Genomic DNA, 8,526 nt, shown 5'->3' on the forward strand with positions numbered 1-8,526 from the left:
GGTAAAGGTTTACATTTTTTGGGGTAAAGGTTAGGGTTAGGATAAGGGTACAGTTTAGGAGCTAGGGTAAAGGTTTAAGGTTTTTTGGGTAAAGGTTAGGGTTAGGATAAGGGTACAGTTTAGGAGCTAGGGTAAAGGTTTAAGGTTTTTTGGGTAAAGGTTAGGGTTAGGATAAGGGTACGGGTTCGGGTTTTGAATGGGACTGAATGGTGTGACCTGTGGACGCGTTGTTATAAATCAAATCCCCAGGGAGCACGAGCAGCAGTGTGCAGTGTTTTCCTGTCTGTTTTCTAGGAGTCTACAACTTCATCACCTGTGGAAAGTACCTGGATGTGCGTATGTTCTTTGTACTGAATTGTTTGTCCCCCACAAGATTAGTTGTACAACACTGTGTACAGTGCCTTGCGAAAGTATTCGGCCCCCTTGAAATTTGCGACCTTTTGCCACATTACAGGCTTCAAACATAAAGATATAAAACTGTATTTTTTTGTGAAGAATCAACAACAAGTGGGACACAATCATGAAGTGGAACGACATTTATTGGATATTTCAAACTTTTTTAACAAATCAAAAACTGAAAAATTGGGCGTGCAAAATTATTCAGCCCCCTTAAGTTAATACTTTGTAGTGCCACCTTTTGCTGCGATTACAGCTGTAAGTCGCTTGGGATATGTCTCTATCAGTTTTGCACATCAAGAGACTGACATTTTTTTCCATTCCTCCTTGCAAAACAGCTCGAGCTCAGTGAGGTTGGATGGAGAGCATTTGTGAACAGCAGTTTTCAGTTCTTTCCACAGATTCTCGATTGGATTCAGGTCTGGACTTTGACTTGGCCATTCTAACACCTGGATATGTTTATTTTTGAACCTGTCTCTCTCTGTTTCTCTCTCTCTGTTTCTTTCTCTCTCCCTCTCTCTCTCTCTGTCTCTCTCTCCCTCTCTCTCTCTGTCTCTCTCTCTCTCTGTCTTTCTCTCTCTCTCTGGTTCTCTCTCTCTCTCTCCCTCTCTCTCTCTGTCTCTCTCTCTCTCTGTCTCTCTCTCTCTCTGTCTCTCTCTCTCTCCCTCTCTCTCTGTTTCTCTCTCTCTGTTTCTCTCTGTTTCTCGCTCTCCCTCTCTCTCTCTCTCTCTCCCTCTCTCTCTGTCTCTCTCTCTCTCTGTCTCTCTCTCTCTGTCTCTCTCTCTCTCCCCCTCTCTCTCTCCCTCTCTCTCTGTTTCTCTTTCTCTGTTTCTCTCTCTCTCTCCCTCTCTCTCTCTCCCTCTCTCTCTCCCTCTCTCTCTCTCTGTCTCTCTCTCTCTCTCTCTCTCTCTCTGTCTCTCACTCTCTCTGTCTCTCTCTCTCTGTCTCTCTCTCTGTCTCTCTCTCTGTCTCTCTCTCTCTCTCTGTCTCTCTCTCTCTCTCCCTCTCTCCCTCTCTCTCTTTATCTCCCACTTTCTCTCCATCCATTTAGTTAATTGCCATTAATAACATTGGCCTTATTAACAACAATAGTAGGTAGATTAGAGAGTTTTGATATTCTGATATAGTTTAAATTACTCCCGTTGCCATGGAGAAATAATGATGGGGTTATTATGCCCTTTTGAATCCCCTGCTGGCATGCCAACCTCTCTTAGCAACCCGCTTCTCTCCTGAAATTACTTCTTGTTTCCTGCTGATTTCATGGGTGCAGTTTTCCCAGTCATCGCCATGAAGGGAATTTCATAATTCAATGACATGGTGAACTTTGTTGACATTGTTGATTTCATGTTGAATTCATGTCACTGAGTGACTTCTGTTCCCAGTGGGTTGATATGCCTCTCACCATTACACACTAGTCCCATTTACCCTTTTCATTCTTCGCTGTGTAGAGAGTAGAGAGTAGAGAGCAGAGAGCAGAGAGCAGAGAGCAGAGAGCAGAGGGCAGAGAGCAGAGAGTAGAGAGTAGAGAGCAGAGAGCTGAGAGCTGAGAGTTGAGAGCTGAGAGTAGAGAGTAGAGAGCAGAGGGCAGAGAGCAGAGAGCTGAGAGCTGAGAGTTGAGAGCTGAGAGTAGAGAGTAGAGAGCAGAGAGCTGAGAGCTGAGAGCTGAGAGTAGAGAGCAGAGGGCAGAAGGCAGAGGGCAGAGGGCAGAGAGCTGAGAGTAGAGAGTAGAGAGTAGAGAGCAGAGAGCTGAGAGCTGAGAGCTGAGAGTAGAGAGTAGAGAGCAGAGAGCAGAGGGCAGAGAGCAGAGAGCAGAGAGCAGAGGGCAGAAGGCAGAGGGCAGAGAGTAGAGAGCAGAGAGCAGAGAGCAGAGAGCAGTGAGTAGAGAGTAGTGAGCAGAGAGCAGAGAGCAGAGAGTAGAGAGCTGAGAGTTGAGAGCTGAGAGTAGAGAGTAGAGAGCAGAGAGCTGAGAGCTGAGAGCTGAGAGTTGAGAGCTGAGAGTTGAGAGCAGTGAGTAGAGAGTAGTGAGTAGAGAGCAGAGAGCAGAGAGCAGAGAGTAGAGAGCAGAGAGCTGAGAGTTGAGAGCTGAGAGCTGAGAGCTGAGAGTTGAGAGCTGAGAGTTGAGAGCAGTGAGTTGTGAGTAGAGAGTAGAGAGCAGAGAGGAGTCACTGCCCTGAGATAAAGAATTTTAAGTGAAGTTGTACTTTGACCATCCTTTTTAAAGCCCACCTCTGGCTATCACGAGTTAGGCTGCTATACTCTTCAAGTCTTCCACTCATCCCTCTCCACTTATCCCTCTCCACATCCCTCTCCACATCCCTCTCCACATCCCTCTCCACATCCCTCTCCACATCCCTCTCCACACCCCTCTCCACATCCCTCTCCACACCCCTCCCCACTCATCCCTCCCCACTCACCCCTCTCCACTCACCCCTCTCTACTCACCCCTCTCCACTCACCCCTCTCCACACCCCTCCCCACTCATCCCTCCCCACTCACCCCTCTCCACTCATCCCTCTCCACTCACCCCTCTCCACTCACCCCTCTCCACTCACCCCTCTCCACTCATCCCTCTCCACTCATCCCTCTCCACTCATCCCTCTCCACTCACCCCTCTCCACTTCCACTCATCCCTTTCCGCTCACCCCTCTCCACTCATCCCTCCCCACTCATCCTTCTCCACTCACCCCTCTCCACTCATCCCTCTCCACACTCCTCCCCACTCATCCCTCCCCACTCATCCCTCCCCACTCATCCCTCTCCACTCACCCCTCCCCACTCATCCCTCCCCACTCATCCCTCTCCACTCACCCCTCCCCACTCATCCCTCTCCACTCACACACGGATTCGCACACACCCTTTCTCTTGAGAACTGGAGATCACATTACCTATGTGTTTGGTCTTCCTGGTGGGATTGGTACTCATCGATCCCCTGTCCCCCGTCAGGGCATCTCGTACCCCATCCCAGTATCCCTAAATCCCAACATTCTCATGAGTTATATGGGGATAAATCACCGCCTGGATCCTTTGAAGTGTTTTTTTATGATAACTGGTCACGCCTGTCACATTTGAATACCTTGGTTTTCATGCATTCCTCCATTAACAGTACGTGTTATAACCCCAGAGGCCCAGTGTGCCGTATGAAGTACCCCAGTGGGGAAGCACTGATTAATCCTGCGCGTGATTTTGCACCCTAATCAGCTAAAGTTACAGTAGGAATACGAGTTCAGTTTCAGAGGTCAAGGTGAAGGGTTCTCTGCTCTTAGTGAACAATCCTCCAATTGTATGGCATTCTAAGAATGACTCCATAGTAACGCTGTGTTCTTTCCATCTTCCTCTTCCTGCTCTATATGTACTCTACAGCTCATTCTCTTTTATACACAATGCAGTTCTTTCTTCTTTCTAGTTAGGCTACCACCCGTTCTTTCACTTCCTGCTCCTCCTCTTCCTGCTCCCTCCCTCCCTGTAACGCTTGTCGTCTGGAGAAAGAGAGGAGGACCAAGGTGCAGTGTGGTAAGTGATCATTATTTCAATAAAACAATTGAACACTGAACAAAACAACAAAAACGACAAACGAACAGTCCTGTAAGGTGATGAAAATCACTAAACAGAAAATAATCACCCACCACCAAAATGGGGAAAACAGGCTACCTAAGTATGATTCTCAATCAGAGACAACGATCGACAGCTGCCTCTGATTGAGAACCATACCAGGCCAAACACAGAAATAAGAACATAGACTACCCACACCAACTCACGCCCTGACCAAACTAACACAAAGACATAATAAAGGAACTAAGGTCAGAATGTGACCCTCCCTCCCTCCCTCCCTCCCTCCCTCCCTCCCCCTCCCTCCCTCCCTCCCTCCCTCCCTCCCTCCCTCCCTCCCTCCCTCCCTCCCTCCCTCCCTCCTTCAGGTTATATTCACTATGATAACTAATCACCCAGTATCTGCCCAGCAGATCTAGGAAATGATCTATCCCTCTCCCTCTCCCTCTCTCTCTCTCCCTCTCCCTCTCTCTCTCTCTCTCTCTCTCTCTCTCTCTCTCTGTCTCTCTCTCCCTCTCTCTCTCTGTCTCCCTCTCCCTCTCCTCTCTCTCTCTCTCTCCTCTCTCTCTCTCTCTCTCTCTCTCTCTGTCTCCCTCTCCCTCTCTCTCTCTCTGTCTCTGTCTCTCTCTGTCTTCCTCTCCCTCTCCTCTCTCTCTCTCTCTCCCTCTCCCTCTCCCTCTCTCTCTCTCTCCCACTCTCTCTCTCTGTCTCCCTCTCCCTCTCTCTCTCTCTCTCCCTCTCCCTCTCCCTCTCTCTCTCTCCCTCTCCCTCTCTCTCTCCCTCTCCCTCTCCCTCTCTCTCTCTCTCTCTCTCTCTATGTCTCTCTGTCTGTCTCTCTCTCTATGTCTCTCTGTCTGTCTCTCTCTCTCCCTCTCTCTCTCTCTCCCTCTCCCTCTCTCCCTCTCCCATGCTAACAAACCGTGTTCAGGATGACTGATTAGTTTAACAACAGCCTTCTGCAGCCTCCACAAATCTGTCTAGAGAGAGATAGGGGAGGAGAACAGAGGGGAGGAGAGAGAGAGAGGAGAACAGAGGGGAGGAGAGAGAGAGGAGAAGATGGGGAAAGAGAGAGACACCCAACTACATTTCCATTCACAGTTTCTATGCAAGTAAAGTCATAGCATATAAAATAAGTCACGACAGCTGTGATGGAAACAGGACGTTTTTAAACGTGTTTTTATGCTGACATAATTTGTTTGTTCGACATGGTGGGATTTGTTTTGTGTCTGTAAAATTAATTATGTGAGAAATTGCGGTAGAAACACTTTGATGAACAAAAAATGGATATAATAACTATCATATTGAAGTCAAGTTGGGAGTCACACGATGATATGGTGTGTGGTCCTCCCACTACCTCTCAGGAAACCATGCTGTTTATTAGGCTGCAGATGAAATGATTTATGATGAGGAAGTGCAAGGTGAAGAGCTTGATGCTGCTCTCTAATAAATATCCAGGGTCTTATTCTGGTGACATGATGCTTGACTGCCGTTTGACAAGTCAAAATAATCTCTCTTACCCGTAACAATGTCATCATGTAGACTCGCCTACCCGCACCTCATCTACCAGCTGGTGGCTGCAGCGCACACGTCAACACCAGACCAGTCTGTGACGGAACTAGCAGTACAGATGATAATGCCACGGAAACACATAGAACGTTCTATTTTTATTCGGTAACATGAAAACTTAAGTGAGAAAGTACGTTTTGTGTGTTTGACATCATCACACACGGAATGTTTTATCTGCGGCAAGTCAGTTTGGTGGAAACACACCACTGGTGGGGAGAATGTGCATATTTCTAGAATATTCACGTGAAACTCTGTGGCTAATTGGATGGAAACATAGCTGTAGACCAGTGAAGTCTTCCTCTCCAACAGACTTTTTACATCTCTGTGTCCAGCACCATCTTTCATCTGTTTAGAAAAGGGATGGACAACTCCAGTCCTCGGGGCCCTTGATTGGTCACACTTTTCCCCCAGCACCAGCTAACACACCTGGCTCCAATAATCAACCAATCAGGATCTTCAGTTTAGAATGTAATTAGTTTAATCAGCTGTGTGATGTAGGGATGGGGGGGGGAGTATGACATCACCCCATCCCCGAGGACTGGAGTTGACCATTCCTGATTTAGACCAGGTCTGCCCAATCCTGGTGCTGGAGGGCCGAAACACTTCTGGTTGTAATTATCTCCTTCCAATCAGAGACTAATTCAGACCTGGGACACCAGGTGACTGCAATTGACTACCAAGTAGAAACAAAACCCAGATGTGTTTTGGCTGTCCAGAACCAGGATTGGGCAGACCTGATTTAGAATCTGAGAAAAGGATTTGAATCCTCAAAAACTGAGAGAACCTTTGTAATGTAATTTATTGTATTGTATTGTACTGGATAAGAGCCTCTGCCAAATGACTTAAATGTAAATGTAATGTATTGTAATGTAATGTATTGTATTGTACTGTATTGTAATGTATTGTAATGTAATGTATTGTATTGTACTGTATTGTAATGTAATGTATTGTATTGTACTGTATTGTAATGTAATGTATTGTATTGTACTGTATTGTAATGTAATGTATTGTATTGTAATGTAATGTAATGTAATGTATTATATTGTAATCTAATGTATGGTAATGCAATGTATTGTATTGTACTGTAATGTAATGTATTGTACTGTATTGTAATGTATTGTAATGTATTGTAATGTAATGTAAATTATTGTAATGTGTTGTACTGTATTGTAATGTATTGTAATGTAATGTATTGTAATGTAATGTAATGTATTGTACTGTATTGTATTGTACTGTATTGTAATGTATTGTAATGTAATGTAATGTATTGTACTGTAATGTATTGTAATGTAATGTAATGTAAATAATAATTTGTTCTTAACTGACTTGTCTAGTTAAATAAAGGTTAAGTAACCCTAACATCGTGTTGCTGAACCATTTTGGAAGTGTGGCGTCGGACAGAGAGAAGACCTTTTCGTTGCTGGTTCATTTCCACACCACTGACAAATGGTGTCTGCTGAGTCCCACAGAAGACTGGAATCAAAGGTTTACATCGTCTCCACTCTCAGGACCACTGGGATCCCCTCCTCTCCATCATAGAGCCATCTCAGCACCACAGTGACAGAGGGGGGGGGAGATTCTTGTGAGATTATTAGTGCTGTAATAGAAGATCATGAATTAGCTCGTAAGTTATTTCACCTCCAGAAATAATCAATAGGATAAATATATAACTTAAACGATTCAATGCTTTTGTCACGCCTTGGTCTTAGTATTGTGTGTTGTAGTTTATTAGTTAGTCAGACCAGGGTGTGACATGGGGTTATTATGTATTGTATTTCCGTATTGGGGTTTGTAGTGTTTGGGTTGGTAGTTGATTAGGGGTGTGTGTGGTGTTAATTAGGTTGGCTGCCTGAGGCGGTTCTCAATCAGAGTCAGGTGCTTCTCGTTGTCGCTGATTGGGAACCGTATTTAGGTAGCCTGTTTTTCGCCTTGTATTTCGTGGGTGATTGTTCCTGTCTCTGTGTAGGTTGCACCAGTCAGGCTGTATTAGGTTTCGTTCTGTTTGTTGTTTTTTGTATTTATAGTTATTCGTGTATAGTTCGTTCGTTTTGTCTTCACATAATAAACATGAGTAACTTACACGCTGCATTTCGGTCCGACTCTCCTTCAACAACAAAAGAACGCCGTTACAGCTTTTCCTGTGGCACAGTACAGGAATGTGAGAACCTGGCCCTTTAAGGATCCTTGAGTCAGAACATGTTATCCTCATCCGTGTGTGAATGACTGGACTCCAGCCTAATGGGACGACATGGCGAGGGTTGTGGGAGTGGCGATCGTCGTACTGTAGAGGCCTGCGAGAAGGGTCTGATCCAATAGAATGATAGATTGATCTGCCGAGTTCTCTGCAGGTTGATGCTCTGTTACCTCTGTTACCCCTGTTACCTCTGTTACCCCTGTTACCCCTGTTACCCTGTTACCTCTGTTACCCCTGTTACCTCTGTTACCCCTGTTACCTCTGTTACCCCTGTTACCTCTGTTATCTCTGTTACCTCGTTACCTCTGTTACCCCTGTTACCTCTGTTTTCTCTGTTACCCCTGTTACCTCTGTTACCTCTGTTACCTCTGTTACCCCTGTTACCTCTGTTACCCCTGTTACCCCTGTTACCTCTATTACCTCTGTTACCCCTGTTACCTCTGTTACCTCGTTACCTCTGTTACCCCTGTTACCTCTGTTACCTCGTTACCTCTGTTACCCCTGTTAACTCTGTTACCCCTGTTACCTCTGTTACCCCTGTTACCTCTGTTACCTTTGTTACCCCTGTTAACTCTGTTACCCCTGTTACCTCTGTTACCTTTGTTACCTCTGTTACCTCTGTTACCCCTGTTACCCCTGTTAACTCTGTTCCCCCTGTTACCTCTGTTACCTCTGTTACCTTTGTTACCTCTGTTACCTCTGTTAACTCTGTTCCCCCTGTTACCTCTGTTACCTCTGTTACCCCTGTTACCCCTGTTGCCTCTGTTACCTCTGTTACCCCTGTTACCTATGTTACCCCTGTTACCCCTGTTACCCCTGTTGAC

This window comes from Oncorhynchus masou, chromosome 27, assembly GCF_036934945.1.
Source record: "Oncorhynchus masou masou isolate Uvic2021 chromosome 27, UVic_Omas_1.1, whole genome shotgun sequence".
NCBI lineage: Eukaryota > Metazoa > Chordata > Actinopteri > Salmoniformes > Salmonidae > Oncorhynchus > Oncorhynchus masou.